The 14510-nt window shown below is 40.1% G+C and overlaps 1 non-coding gene across 1 annotated transcript; it reads left to right on the top strand.

Annotated features, from left to right (window-relative positions):
• The first annotated feature begins 12577 nt into the window (after window positions 1-12577).
• On the top strand, window positions 12578-12684 carry LOC148875782 (small nucleolar RNA R71). Its single transcript, XR_016106390.1, has one exon. It is a non-coding gene; the product is annotated as a small nucleolar RNA R71 (small nucleolar RNA).
• Window positions 12685-14510: the final 1826 nt, after the last annotated feature.

Below are 14510 nucleotides of genomic sequence, written 5' to 3'. Positions count from 1 at the left end.
AGCCCCACTTCTATTAGGTCGGCCATTCATGAAAACGGCCAAGACCAAAATAGATGTGGACGAGGGTACCCTCTCCGTCGAGTTTGACGGAGAGATTGTAAAATTTAATATTTTTGATGCAATGAAATATCCTAGTAAGTGTCATTCTATCTGTTCTATTGATACTATCAATTCGATTGTGCAAGAAGTCTTTGGAGAGGAGGACATGGACGATGAGCTAGAATATAAGGCACAATCAGACAGGGAGGAGGAGATCGATGCATCCTATGATACTCCAGAACCTGAACAAGAGGTAAGTACTTCTGATGTTCAATCGAAAGTTTCTCACACAAGGCTTCTGCCCTCTGTTTTACAGGCTCCGGAGCTGGAACTAAAGACCCTACCTGATCACCTAAAATATGCCTATTTGGGCGAAAAGGAGTCACTGCCTGTGATCATTGCAAAATGGTTGACTGAGGAGCAAGAGGAGAGGCTCATCAAAGTCCTAAAGGACCATAAGGAGGCGATTGGCTGGACCCTAGCCGACATAAAAGGGGTCAGCCCTCGATTTGCATGCATAGGATCCTTTTGGAAGATGATGCCAAACTGGTTAGAGAACCACAAAGGAAACTCAACCCGATAATGAAAGAGGTAGTAATGAAAGAGGTGCTTAAATTGTTAGATGAAGGGATAATTTATCCAATTTCAGACAGCAAATGGGTAAGTCCTATTCATGTTGTGCCTAAGAAAATTGGGATGACTGTAGTAAAAAATAAAAATAATGAACTAATTCCCATGAGGGTACAAGGTCTATGGTGAATGGTAATAGATTTTCAAAAATTCAACTTGGCCACTTGAAATGACCATTTTCCCCTACCCTTCATTGATCAGATGCTAGAGAGGCTAGCAGGTAAGGCTTTCTTCTATTTTCTCGATGGATTCTCTGGGTATTATCAGATTGTTATTGCGCAGGAGGACCAAGAGAAAATGACATTCACTTGTCCATTTGGCACTTTCGCCTACAGACGAATGCCCTTTGGTTTGTGTAACGCTCCGGGCACTTTTTGAAGATGCATGATGAGCATATTTTCTGATTTTATTGAAAAATGCATTGAAGTGTTCATGGATGATTTTACTATTTATGGTGATTCGTTTGATGACTGCTTGAATAGTTTAAGTAAAATTTTGAATAGGTGTGTGGAAACAAATCTTGTCTTAAACTATGAAAAATGTCATTTTATGCTGAAGAAGGGTATTGTGTTGGGACATGTAGTTTCAGCTAGAGGAATAGAAGTCGACAAGGAAAAAATTGATTTGATTGTGAGTTTACCTTACCCTACAAATGTTAGGGAGGTTCATTCTTTTCTTGGACATGCAGTTTCTATCACAGGTTCATCAAAGATTTTTCAAAAATTGCCCTGCCATTGTCCAATTTGCTGCAAAAAGATGTGACTTTCGATTTTGATGATGAGTGCAAGGAAGCATTTAACAAGCTTAAAAATTTATTAACCATTGCACCCATCATTCAATCACCTGATTGGAACTTGCCCTTTGAGGTCATGACTGATGCAAGCAATTATGCAATAGGGGCTGTTCTAGGGCAGCGAATAAATGGGAAGAGCCATGTCATTCACTATGCTTCCAAAACGTTGAATGCTACACAGAGCAATTACACAACCACTGAAAAAGAGCTATTAGCTATTGTGTTTGCCTTAGACAAATTTAGGTCATATTTGCTTGGCTCTAAAGTGATTGTTTTTTCTAACCATGCAGCTTTGAGATACCTACTAGCAAAGAAGGAGTCGAAACCGAGGCTGATAAGGTGGATACTCTTGCTCCAAGAGTTTGATCTAGAAATCAAGGATCGAAGGGAGCTGAAAATTCGGTGGCTGATCACCTAAGTAGGATGGTGAAAGATGAGGACTCCTCTCCCATCTGTGAGTTGTTTCCTGATGAATAGTTGTTCCACGTGAGAGGTATGACTCCATGGTATGCTGACATTGTGAATTACTTGGTCACTAGAATTTTGCCTAATGACTTTAGCAGATCCATAAAGAATAAAATCAGGTATGAGGCGAAATATTTTGTATGGGACGAACCCTACCTATGGAAATTTTGTTCTGACCAAATGATTAGGAGATGTGTCCCTGAGGAGGAGCAGATGTCGATTCTAAGATTTTGTCATAATTATGCTTGTGGGGGCCATTTTGGGCCAAAGAGGACTACTCGATAAGTCTTGGATAGTGGGCTGTATTGGGCCACCCTATTTAGAGATGCCTACTTGTTTTGCAAAAACTGTGAAACATGTCAACAAACAGGTACACTATCTCGCAGGAATGAGATGCCCCAAACCCCCATTCTTATATGTGAAATATTTGATGTTTGGGGCATTGATTTCATGGGACCCTTCCCCCCCTCTTGTGGTTTTTCTTACATACTTTTGGCAGTCGATTATGTCTCAAAATGGGTGGAAGCCAAAGCCACCAAAACTGATGATTCTAAATGTGTTGTAGGGTTTATAAAATCTAACATCTTCAGTAGGTTTGGCATTCCTCGAGCCATCATAAGTGATCAAGGGACCCATTTTTGCAATAGAACAGTTGAAGCCTTGTTGAGAAGATATGGGGTGCATCACCAAATTGCCATTACTTATCATCCCTAGACTAACGGGTAAGCTGAAATCTCCAATAGAGGGGTAAAGTCCATCTTGGAAAAGACGGTGAATCCAGGAAGGAAGGATTGGAACATACGTCTAGATGATGCTCTCTAGGCATATCGGACTACTTACAAGACCCCAATAGGTATGTCCTCTTATAGGTTAATTTTTGGCAAATCTTGCCACTTGCCGGTGGAAATTGAACATAGGGCCTATTGGGCAATTAAGCAATGCAACATGAACATGGAAGAAGCAAGGAAGGAAAGGAAGCTCCAATTGCAAGAACTGGAAGAGTTGAGATTAGAGGCATACGAGAAATCAAGAATCTACAAGGAAAAGACCAAATCATTCCATGACAATGTACTCCTAAGAAAACAATTTAAAATTGGACAAAAGGTCTTATTGTATAATTCCCGACTTCAACTCATGCCAGGTAAGTTGCGTTCCAGGTGGATGGGTCCATTTATTGTGACCAATGTTTTTCCCTATGGTGCAGTAGAGATCAAAAGTCTCGACACAGGTAAGATCTTCAAGGTGAATGGACATCGATTGAAGTTGTTCCATGAGGATGCAAATGTCCCCTCTACGGTAGACATCTCGTTGGACATTCCACGGTATTCTTTGGATTAAAGGAGCAATAGGAGGACGTCGAGCATAATGACATTAAACAATTGCGCTTCTGGGAGGCAACCCATTATGTTTAGTTAATTTGTTATTTTGTTTGGTTTTGATTTTTGTGTTTAGCAGGAACCCAACAAGACAAACAGGGAAGTACCCCCAAATCCTTCTACTTTATGCATAATCACATACAATGGGGACAATGTATAACTTAAGTGTGGGGGGATTAGGGAAATCTGATGGAAATTTGGGATACCTTACCTTCTTATAAATTTTCCTCCCGGAAACTTATCCTTGAATGATTTCAACTTATCAGGAATCATGTGCTTAGGCTAAATAGATAAGATAGGATGCAAGCATGACTAACTGAATCTTTCTTGGCTGCATATGGTACCTCATGATTTTAATTGATCAATAGGCAAGATGCATAAGGGTTTGATTGATTTTCTCATAATTATCAGTCAAACATGGTTTGATTATTCGAGAACTTGCTGTGTTAGGCATATTGAGACCACGATCAATGAATTCATGGATCAAGCGGCGAAACCTTGTGATTCTTGTGCAAAAAAGAAAAAAAATTGAAAATAAAATCATGGCTAATGTGAGATGGAGCATAAAATGCACTCACATCTAGAAACAAAAACAAGTGTGAGATGGAGCATAAAATGCACTCACATCTTGAAATGAAGGCAAGGGTGAGATGGAGCATAAAATGCACTCACCCTAGAACCCCAACCCCATTCTCACCTTCAGATCCTAGGAATTCATACTAATTGGTGGAGATGTGATACATAGCAAACTTATGGCAATAAGCACACCTTGTTTTGATTCAAAGAAAAGTAATTGCATCTGGCTGAATTGGTTTGTTAAAGCAATGAGTACCCATTCAGCCAAGGATGTTTCAACCGGGAAGGCTTGTCTCGTGGACTATCGATTTAACCTGGGACCATGGGGAATGGTGATTTGCAATCACTCTTGGACAAGAAGGGGAGAAAGAGATATAAAGAGGGAAGGTTACCAAGTCTGAATTAAAGCATGCAATGAACCAGGCCTCATGTAGAGAAAAATAAAGATTGAAAAACAATAGTTAGTCTCTCTTGTGTTAGTTGAGATTTTTGCCTTGCCCGAGGACGGGCAAAGTTTAAGAGTGGGGGGATTTGATAAGACTGAAAAGAACCCTATTTTTGTCCCATAATTTTCATCATTTTATACTACCTTATCACTTAAATGCATTCATTACTCTTGTATTTTGATTCAGGGCAATAAAGAAGGCAATTGGAAGGAAACAGGCAAATTCGGGTGATTTTGCCTAGTTTCGGCAACAGTCAATGATCTGGGGCTAATTCACAATTCCGGAATCTGAATTGGGCAATTCAAGAAGCATTAGAAATAAGAAAAAAAGGCCCACAACTTTTGTGTTTTGGGTTTTGACTGATTCGGTCCGCATCGAGTACGAAACCGGGCCCGAAGTTGGTGCAAATTCGCAGTCAGGCTCATTTAACAACTGAAGCCCAACTCGCAGAAGAACCTGGAAGCAGCCCAAATAACAGAGAAGCCCAATTCGGATGTGAGAGTCTAGAGTCCTAATTCGAATGTAATCTCCCAAGAGGGAGAGAGTCTTATTAGATCTAAACTTTGAATGTAATCCTATAAGGATAAGAAGGTTGGGGATTAGATAAGAGATAGGATAGGATCAAGACTCCCTAAAGATAAGATGATCTCCTAGAAGGAGTTGGAAAACAGCCATCTCCTTTGGCTATATAAAGAGGGGGGTGAACCAGCTCTAGCATCCCTCATTCCAAGATCCAAGAGATCATCAAGAGGCCATGAAGCTCAAGGAAGCAGTTTGGCTGTGGAGAAGAAAGGCATGGAGATTGCGTAGATCATGAGTAGCTAAGCTTCTTTTTTTGGTTCAAGGGGGGAGGTTCGATTGTGTCATTGTGAGGTTCTGTAGTTAATTTATTTTTTTTGCTTTCTAATTCAAGTATTCATTGATCCTTGTGCATATTTTTACTGAATGTTGATGTTAACTGGTTTGACAAACTGAATTAATGTTAATTTTCCTACTGCTATCCAAGATTTTGGTGATTCGTAATTGTCACGAATAATGGTACAAGTAGCAATTAGGTTGATATCTTTTTGGGTCAATTGTTTGTGATAGCCTTTGACCAATGTTTTATCATGGTTCAACCTAAAGGAATCGATGGAACAAAATTCAATAATTGCAGCTATCTCAATTATTGTTATTTTAGTTTAACTGTTTTCACAAATCTTAATGCTATCATTGTTTAACATGGAACGCTATCGTACCCAGTTGAGTGGTGATAAGTGTTGATCGAATGCTGGGTTTGGTCAACTGAATTAGAAAACACAAGGTTTATTATGGCTATCCTAATAAATCTAAGGTTAAATGCATGAATTGCAAGAATGCTGAAATCTACCTAGGATCGATGGCCAATCAATTCAACCCGAACCCTTGAATCAGAATTCGCTAAGACTGATTTTCTCTTGTTTGCTTAGTTTGTTATTCTTTTAATTTTAGTTATTAAATTTTCCCACACAATTACTTTATCCATTCAGCTAAGAGATTACTGATTTTCTCCCTGTGGGATTCGACCTAGTACCACTTTTACTACAAATATTTTATTGTGGGACTAGTACTAATTTTCAGGGCTTCAACAAACCCATCAATCACCCACTCAGATGAATTTTTAGACTGTACCAACATACCCAGGTTTTGACCCCCGCTAAGGATCTCACTGATTGGTATATCAAAGATAGCCCAATCCGACACCTAGTGAAGTATCATAATCGAGTCTATGGGTCGGGTGTAACTTTTCAGTTTTTCCCATCAATCTTCAAGGTCCAGGGCAATACTAGAAATCTGGTCCAGTTCGTAGATTCAATTAATCCTACAATGTATGTGCCTAGGGTCTCACCCTGGCAGCTGAGACAAGCCACCCCAACCGACTTGGTGGCACCACAGTGTCAGCCTTGTCAAGATAGCTCTCCCTAGACCAACCCATTGGTTGTGAACATTCTAAACTAATACGAGTCTCATTAAGTGTCCAGTTTAAGGGTATTACATAGAAAAATACCAAGGGAACACGAATCAAATATGCACTTTTATTCATTTATAATAAACTCATAAAGTACATCATTTTGATTGAAGCTAAGGGCATACAAAACTGTCTAATAGCTCCCACTTGCACTTAGGTCCAATCAGGTACAAGCTAGAGTCCCATGCTTTCCACGTGTTTTTCAAACACTTTCTGTGATAGTGGCTTCGTCAATGGGTTTGCTACATTTTCCACTGACACTACCTTCTTAATCAGGACGTTCCCTCTACCAACAATCTCCCGCAGTACATGGTACTTCCTCTCGATGTGCTTCAACTTCGAGTGGGCTCGTGGCTCCTTAGCCTGAGCAATAGCTCCATTTTTGTCACACAACAATGGGATGGGTGATGTGCTGGACGGAACTACTCCCAACTCGTGAATGAACTTCTTCATCCACACGGCTTCTTTGGCAGCCTCACTTGCGGCAATGTACTTGGCCTCGGTTGTGGAGTCTGTAGTAGACCCTTGTTTGCTGCTTTTCTAGCAAACAGCACACGATCCTATCGTGAAAACATATCCAGATGTAGACTTTCTATCATCTGGATCCGACTAGAAATCGGCATCTATATACCCTTGGATCTGTAGTGAGCTACCGTCGAACACTAGATAAAACTCTTTTGTCCTTCGAAGATACTTAAGTATTTTTTTCACAGCAGTCCAATGCTCCTGCCATGGGTTGGCCTGAAATCTGATTACTAAACTCACTGCCTGAGCAATGCCAGGACGAGTGCATAGCATGACATACATGATGCTCCCCATGGCAGAGGCATAGGAAACATCTTTCATGCCATCAATCTCCTTAGAAGTTTTGGGAGACATCTTCTTGGAGAGAATGACTCCGTGCCTGAAAGGAACATTTCCTTTCTTGGAGTTCTCCATGCTATATCTTTTGACTATTTTTTCAATGTAAGCAGATTGGGATAATCCTATTATCCACTTCAATCTATCTCTATAGAGTCAAAGACTTAGTATATAGCAGTCTTCTCCAAGATCTTTCATGGAGAATTGCTGTGAAAGCCATACTTTCATCATAGTTGATATTTCTACATCATTCCCAATGAGTAGAATGTTATCTACATATAGAACCAAGAAGGTAACTTTATCTCCACTATACTTCCTGTAGACACAGGGTTCATCCGGATTCTGCTCGAAGTCAAACGATTTGACAGCAGAGTCAAAACGGATGTTTCAACTTCTAGAAGCTTGCTTAAGTCCATAAATGGATCTATTAAGTTTACATACCATGTTTTCCTGACATGCAGCAATGAAGCCTTGCGGCTACTGCATATAGATATCTTTAGTAAAATCTCCATTCAGGAGTGCAGTTTTGACATCCATCTGCCAAATCTCATAATCATGGTATGCTGCTACAGCCAGCAAGATCCTAATGGATTTAAGCATGGCCACAGACGAAAATTTTTTCTCATAATCGATGCCCTCTTTTTTAGTGTACCCTTTCGCCACCAGACGAGCTTTGAAAGTCTCAACCCTTCCATCGGGCCCTGTCTTCCTCCTATAAATCCATTTGCAACTGATTGCTTTTACCCCAGAGGGTGAATCTACTAGAGTCCAGACTACATTGGTCTCCATTGAATCCATCTCTGCTCTCCTGGCCTCCACCCACTTCTAGGAATCTATGTCCAACATAGCTTCCACGTAAGTCACGGGATCCTCCTCAATAATCAAGGTTTTCACCAGGTAATTGTCCTAGTCATAACCATAATGGACTGGTGGCCTAGATACCCGAGTGGATCTTCTAGGTTGGTCACTACCTGGAACTTGTGGGACATTTCCCACTGCTCCTGAGCTCTCCTCATCGAGAACAACTTCCTGACGATGGGTGTCTAGGATGAAATCGGTTTCAAAGAATTGTGCATTGCGACTGCAGAATACTTTCTACTTACTTGGGTCATAGAATAGGTAACCATTAGAGCCTTTTGGGTAGCCTACAAATAGGCTACGGCTGGTCTTGGATTCCAACTTGTCTGTACTCGTTCTTTTAACGTGTGCTAGACAACTGACGGGTTTGTCGAAGCCCTCAAAATTATTACTAGTCCCACAATAAAATATTTGTAGTAAAAGTGGTTCTAGGTCGAATCCCACAGGGAGAAAATCAGTAATTTCTTAGCCGAATGGGTAAAGTAATTGTGTGGGAAAATTAAATAACTAAAATTAAAAGAATAACAAACTAAACAAACAAGAGAAAATCAGTCTTACCGAATTTTGGTTCAAGGGTTCGTGTTGAATCGATTGGCCATCGATCCTAGGTTCAATTCAGCATTCTTGCAATTCAAGCATTTAACCTTAGATTTATTAGGATAGCCATAAGAAACCTTGTATTTTCCTAATTCAGTTGACCAAACCTAGCATTCGATCAACACTTATCACCACTCAACTGGGTACGATAGCGTTCCATGTGAAACAATGATAGCATTAAGATTTGTGAAAACAGTTAAACCAAAATAACAATAATTGAGATAGCTGCAATTACTGAATTTTGTTCCATCAATTCTTTTATGTTGAACCATGTTAAAACTTTGGTCAAAGGCTGTCACGAACAATTGACCCAAAAAAGATATCAACCTAATTGCTACTTGTACCATTATTCGTGACAATTATGGATCACCGAAATCATGGATAGCAGTAGGAAAATCAACATTAATTCAGTTTGTCAGACTAATTAACATTAACATCCAATAAAAATGTGCACAAGAACCAATGAATATTTGAATTAAAAATAAAGAAAATAAAGTAACTACAGAACCTCACAATGGCACAATCGAACCTCCCCCCTTGAACCAGAAAAAGAAGCTTAGCTACTCATGATATGCGCAATCTCCATGCTCTTCTTCTCCATAGCCAAACTACCTTCTTGCTTCTTGGTCTTCTTGATGATCTCTTGGATCTTGGAATGAGTGATTTTTAGAGCTGGTTCGCCCCCCTCTTTATATAGCCAAAGGAGATGGCTGTTTTCCAACTCCTTCTAATCCTATCCTATCTCTTATCTAATGCTCTAATCTCAATCTTCTTATCTCTCTAGGATTATATTCAAGACTTTAGATCTGATAAAACTCTCTCCTTGGAGATTACATTCAAAATTCGGACTCTTAACTCTTGAATTCGAGTTGGGCTGCTTCAAGGTACTTCTGCGAGTTGGGCTTAAGTTGTGAAATGGGCCTAGCTGCGAACTTGCTCCAAATATGGGCTCATTTTCGTACTCGATGCGGGCCGAATATGTCAAGACCTAAAACATAAAAGTTGTGGGCCTTCCTTTCATCTTTCTAATTCTTTTTGAATTGTCCAATTCGGTGTCTGGAATTGAGAGTTAGGCCCAGATTACTGACTGTCGCCGAAACTGTGCAAAATCACCCGATTTGCCATGTTTTCTTCCAATTGCCTTCTTTATTGCCCTAGATCGAAAGACAAGAGTAATGAGTTCATTTAAATGATAAATAAATATAAAAGAGTAAATATTAGGGGATAAAATTTGGGTTCATTTTGGTCTTATCAAATCCCCCCACACTTAAACTTTGCCCGTCCTCGGGCAAGGCAAAAACTCAAGTAACACAAGAGAGACTAACTATTGATTTTCAATCTTTCTTTTACTCTACATGAGGCCTGGTTCATTTCATGCTTTAGTTCAGACTTGGTAACCTTTCCCTTTTCATCTCTTTCTCCCCTTTTTCTTGTCCAAGAGTGATGGCAAATCACCATTCCTCATGGTCCCAAGTTAAATCGATAGTCAAGGAGACAAGCCTTTCAGGGCTGAAACTCCTTGGACTGCACGGGTGCTCATTGCTTTTAACAAACCAATTCAGCAAGATGCAATTACTTTCCTTTGAATCAAAACAAGGTGTGCTTATTACCATAAGCTTGCTATGTATCACATCTTCACCACTTAGTGTGAATTCCTAGGATCTGAAGGTGAGAATGGGGTTGGAGTTCTAGGGTGAGTGCATTTTATGCTCCATTTCACCCTTGCCTTCATTTCAAGATGTGAGTGCATTTTATGCTCCATCTCACACTTGTTTTTGTTTCTAGTTGTGAGTGCATTTTATGCTCCGTCTCACATTTGTTTTTTATTTCTAGATGTGAGTGCATTTTATGCTCCATCTCATATTAGTCACGATTTTAGTTTCAAACTCCCTTTCTCTTTTTTTTTTTCACAAGAATCATAGGGTTACACCGCCTGATCGATGAATTCATTGATCATGGTCTCTATATGCCTAACACAACAAGTTCTAGAATAATCAACCCATGTTTGATAGATAATTATGTGAAAATCAATCAAACCCTTATGCATCTTGCCTATTGATCGATTAAAATCATGAGGTACCATATGCAGCCAAGAAAGATTCAGTTAGTCATGCTTGCATCCTATCTTATCTATTCAGCCTAAGCACATGATTCCTGATAAGTTGAAATCGTTCAAGGATAAGTTTCCGGGAGCAGAAATTTGAAAAAGGTATGGTATCCCAAATTTCCATCAGATTTTCCTAATCCCCCCACACTTAAGTTATACATTGTCCCCCAATGTATGTGATTATGCATAAAGTAGAAGGATTTGGGGGTACTTCCCTGTTTGTCTTGTTGGGTTCCTACTAAACACAAAAAATCAAAACCAAACAAAATAACAAATTAACTAAACACAATGGGTTGCCTCCCAGAAGCGCAATTGTTTAACGTCGTTATGCTCGACGTCCTCCTTTGCTACTTTAGCTCTCGTGTTTTCAGCTTTCGGTGTGCCCTCCTTCCATCCATCATGAACGGGTTCAAATCTGGAATAGGGGCCTTCGTATCCAATTGTGCACTCGATTCTAGCTCCTCATTCATATCTTTTGCAAAAAATTCCTGCACAGTTGGATCAATAGTATCAATCGAATGGTCTTCATTTGGGTACTTCATAGCTTCAAAAATATTAAATTTAATAGTCTCCCCGCCGATTTTGACGGAGAGGGTACCCTCATCCACATCTATTTTGGTCTTGGCCATTTTCATAAATGGCCTGCCTAATAGAAGTGGGGCTGAACTTTCGATCGTGTCCTCCTCCATCTTCAGAATGTAAAAATCAGCTGGGAAAATTAAATCGTTAACCTGCACCATTACATTCTCATCAATCCCTTCTGGGAAGGCGTTAGAACGATCAGCTAATTGGATAACAGCTTTAGTTTCCCTTAAAGGACCTAATCTCAAAGCATAGTAAATCGAGTATGGCATGACGTTGATAGATGCACCTAAGTCTAGCATGGCATACTCGATTTGCTTATTGCCAATCACACAAGGTAGGGTGAACATACCTGGATCAGCATGTTTCTCTAGTAAGGTCCTCTTGATCATGGCTAAAATGTTATCTCTAACTCTTGAGTCCTACACCTTGTCTTCTTCTTGTCTTTTATCCACCTTCCTTGGTGAGGTAGGTTCTAGCTGTAGTTCGTTCCCGCTTCTTATCACCACTGCACTTACACTCTCCTTGGGGTTGACTACCATTTGTGATGGTAGTTTCTCGGAGCTCTGCACCTCCAACTTGCTAACGGCAGTGGCAAGTTGGCTGATTTGGTTCCCCAAATTCTGAATGCTGGCTCTTGTTTCCTGTTGAAATTGCTGAGTATTAGTAGCTAGAGCCTTAACAATATCTTCTAATGACGTACCTGAATTCGAGGGTTGGCCTTGCGCTATGATGGGTGTTGAAAACTGGGGCTGTCGACTGAAAAAATGGGGCTGGTATTGCTGCTGTCCTCCTTGGTTCCCGTAGCTTAGGTTTGGGTGATCTCTCCACCCCGGATTGTATTAATTGGAGTAGGGATCATACTTTCGTTGGGGCTGGCCTGGGAATCCTCCTACGGCATTGACTTGCTGCATCGAACCATCTTGCAATGATGGACACCTGTCCATAGGATGGCCAGGAATTGTACAGATACCACACACCCTGGCAGTTTGTACTTGTCCTGCAGCGAGTTGTCTTACCAAAGCAGTTAGGTCAGAAATCTGATTTTCTAAATTTACATGGCTTACCTCATTAACCCGTCTAATGGTACCGTCTGTCCTAGCACCGAACTATTGTGAATTTTCGGCCATGTTGGAGATTAACTCCCTGGCCGCTTCGGGTGTCTTGTTCACCAAGGCTCCTCCACTGGCTGCATCGACCATACTTCTATCCATGGGCTGAAGCCCTTCATAGAAGTATTGGATTAACAATTGTTCAAGAATTTGGTGGTGGGGACAACAAGCAACAAGTTGCTTAAACCTTTCCCAATATTCATATAATGTCTCACCACCAAACTGCTGAACTCCACATATTTCTTTTCTTATATTCACAGCCCGGGATGCAGGAAAATATTTATCTAAAAATATCCTATTCATTTCATCCCATGTGCATACAAAACCGGGAGGGAGAATATAAAACCAATCATTTGCTTTATCTCTTAAAGTAAATGGAAAGGCTATGAGTTTTACCTGGTCCTCGGTCATACCATGGGGTTTCATGCTTGAATAGACGACATGAAATTCCTTTAGATGTTTGTGAGGGTCCTCACCTGAGAAACCATGAAACAGAGGTAATAATTGAATCAAACCAGATTTGAGTTCAAAGGCTACCTCAAGAGTGGGGTACGTGATGCATAAAGGTTGTTGGTTAATAATTGGTGCAGCCAACTCCCTTAATGTCCTCTCTCTGTCAGCCATTCTTTCTACTTCTTCGAATATGGGAAGATCACAATATGAATTCACCTTCTTTGGTGAACGATCCTTCCTTTGCTTCGCCTCCTTTCTTAAACGACGGGTGGTCCTCTCAATTTCGGGATTGTACTCGAGTTCACCTCGTTGAGAAGCACAAGTCATAAAACAAAAGATGTTAACAAGAGGAAGGTAATAGCTAAGAAATTAAAGTTGCTCCCCGGCAACGGCACCAAAATTTTGACGGGTTTGTCGAAGCCCTCAAAATTATTACTAGTCCCACAATAAAATATTTGTAGTAAAAGTGGTTCTAGGTCGAATCCCACAGGGAGAAAATCAGTAATCTCTTAGCCGAATGGGTAAAGTAATTGTGTGGGAAAATTAAATAACTAAAATTAAAAGAATAACAAACTAAACAAACAAGAGAAAATCAGTCTTACCAAATTCTGGTTCAAGGGTTCGGGTTGAATCGATTGGCCATCGATCCCAGGTTCAATTCAGCATTCTTGCAATTCAAGCATTTAACCTTAGATTTATTAGGATAGCCATAATAAACCTTGTGTTTTCCTAATTCAGTTGACCAAACCCAGCATTCGATCAACACTTATCACCACTCAACTGGGTACGATAGCGTTCCATGTTAAACAATGATAGCATTAAGATTTGTGAAAACAGTTAAACCAAAATAACAATAATTGAGATAGCTGCAATTACTGAATTTTGTTCCATCGATTCTTTTATGTTGAACCATGTTAAAACATTGGTCAAAGGCTGTCACGAACAATTGACCCAAAAAAGATATCAACCTAATTGCTACTTGTACCATTATTCGTGACAATTACGGATCACCGAAATCATGGATAGCAGTAGGAAAATCAACATTAATTCAGTTTGTCAGACTAATTAACATTAACATCCAATAAAAATGTGCACAAGAACCAATGAATATTTGAATTAAAAATAAAGAAATTAAAGTAACTACAGAACCTCACAATGGCACAACCGAACCTCCCCCCTTGAACCAGAAAAAGAAGCTTAGCTACTCATGATCTACGCAATCTCCATGCTCTTCGTCTCCATAGCCGAACTGCCTTCTTGCTTCTTGGTCTTCTTGATGATCTCTTGGATCTTGGAATGAGTGATTTTTAGAGCTGGTTTGCCCCCCTCTTTATATAGCCAAAGGAGAGGGCTGTTTTCCAACTCCTTCTAGGAGATCATCTTATCCTTAGGGAGTTTTGATCTTCTCTTGAACTAATCCTATCCTATCTCTTATCTAATGCTCTAATCTCAATCTTCTTATCTCTCTAGGATTACATTCAAGACTTTAGATCTGATAAAACTCTCTCCTTGGAGATTACATTCGAAATTCGCACTCTTAACTCTTGAATTCGAGTTGGGCTGGTTCAAAGTACTTCTACGAGTGGGCTTAAGTTGTGAAATGGGCCTAGCTGCGAACTTGCTCCGAA

The sequence above is a fragment of the Nelumbo lutea genome, chromosome 1, assembly GCF_056320005.1.
Source record: "Nelumbo lutea isolate HS-2025 chromosome 1, American lotus-T2T, whole genome shotgun sequence".
NCBI classification, from domain to species: Eukaryota; Viridiplantae; Streptophyta; class Magnoliopsida; order Proteales; family Nelumbonaceae; genus Nelumbo; species Nelumbo lutea.
Note: the sequence above shows the minus strand (reverse complement) of the source record. Positions and strands in the feature narration are given on the sequence as shown.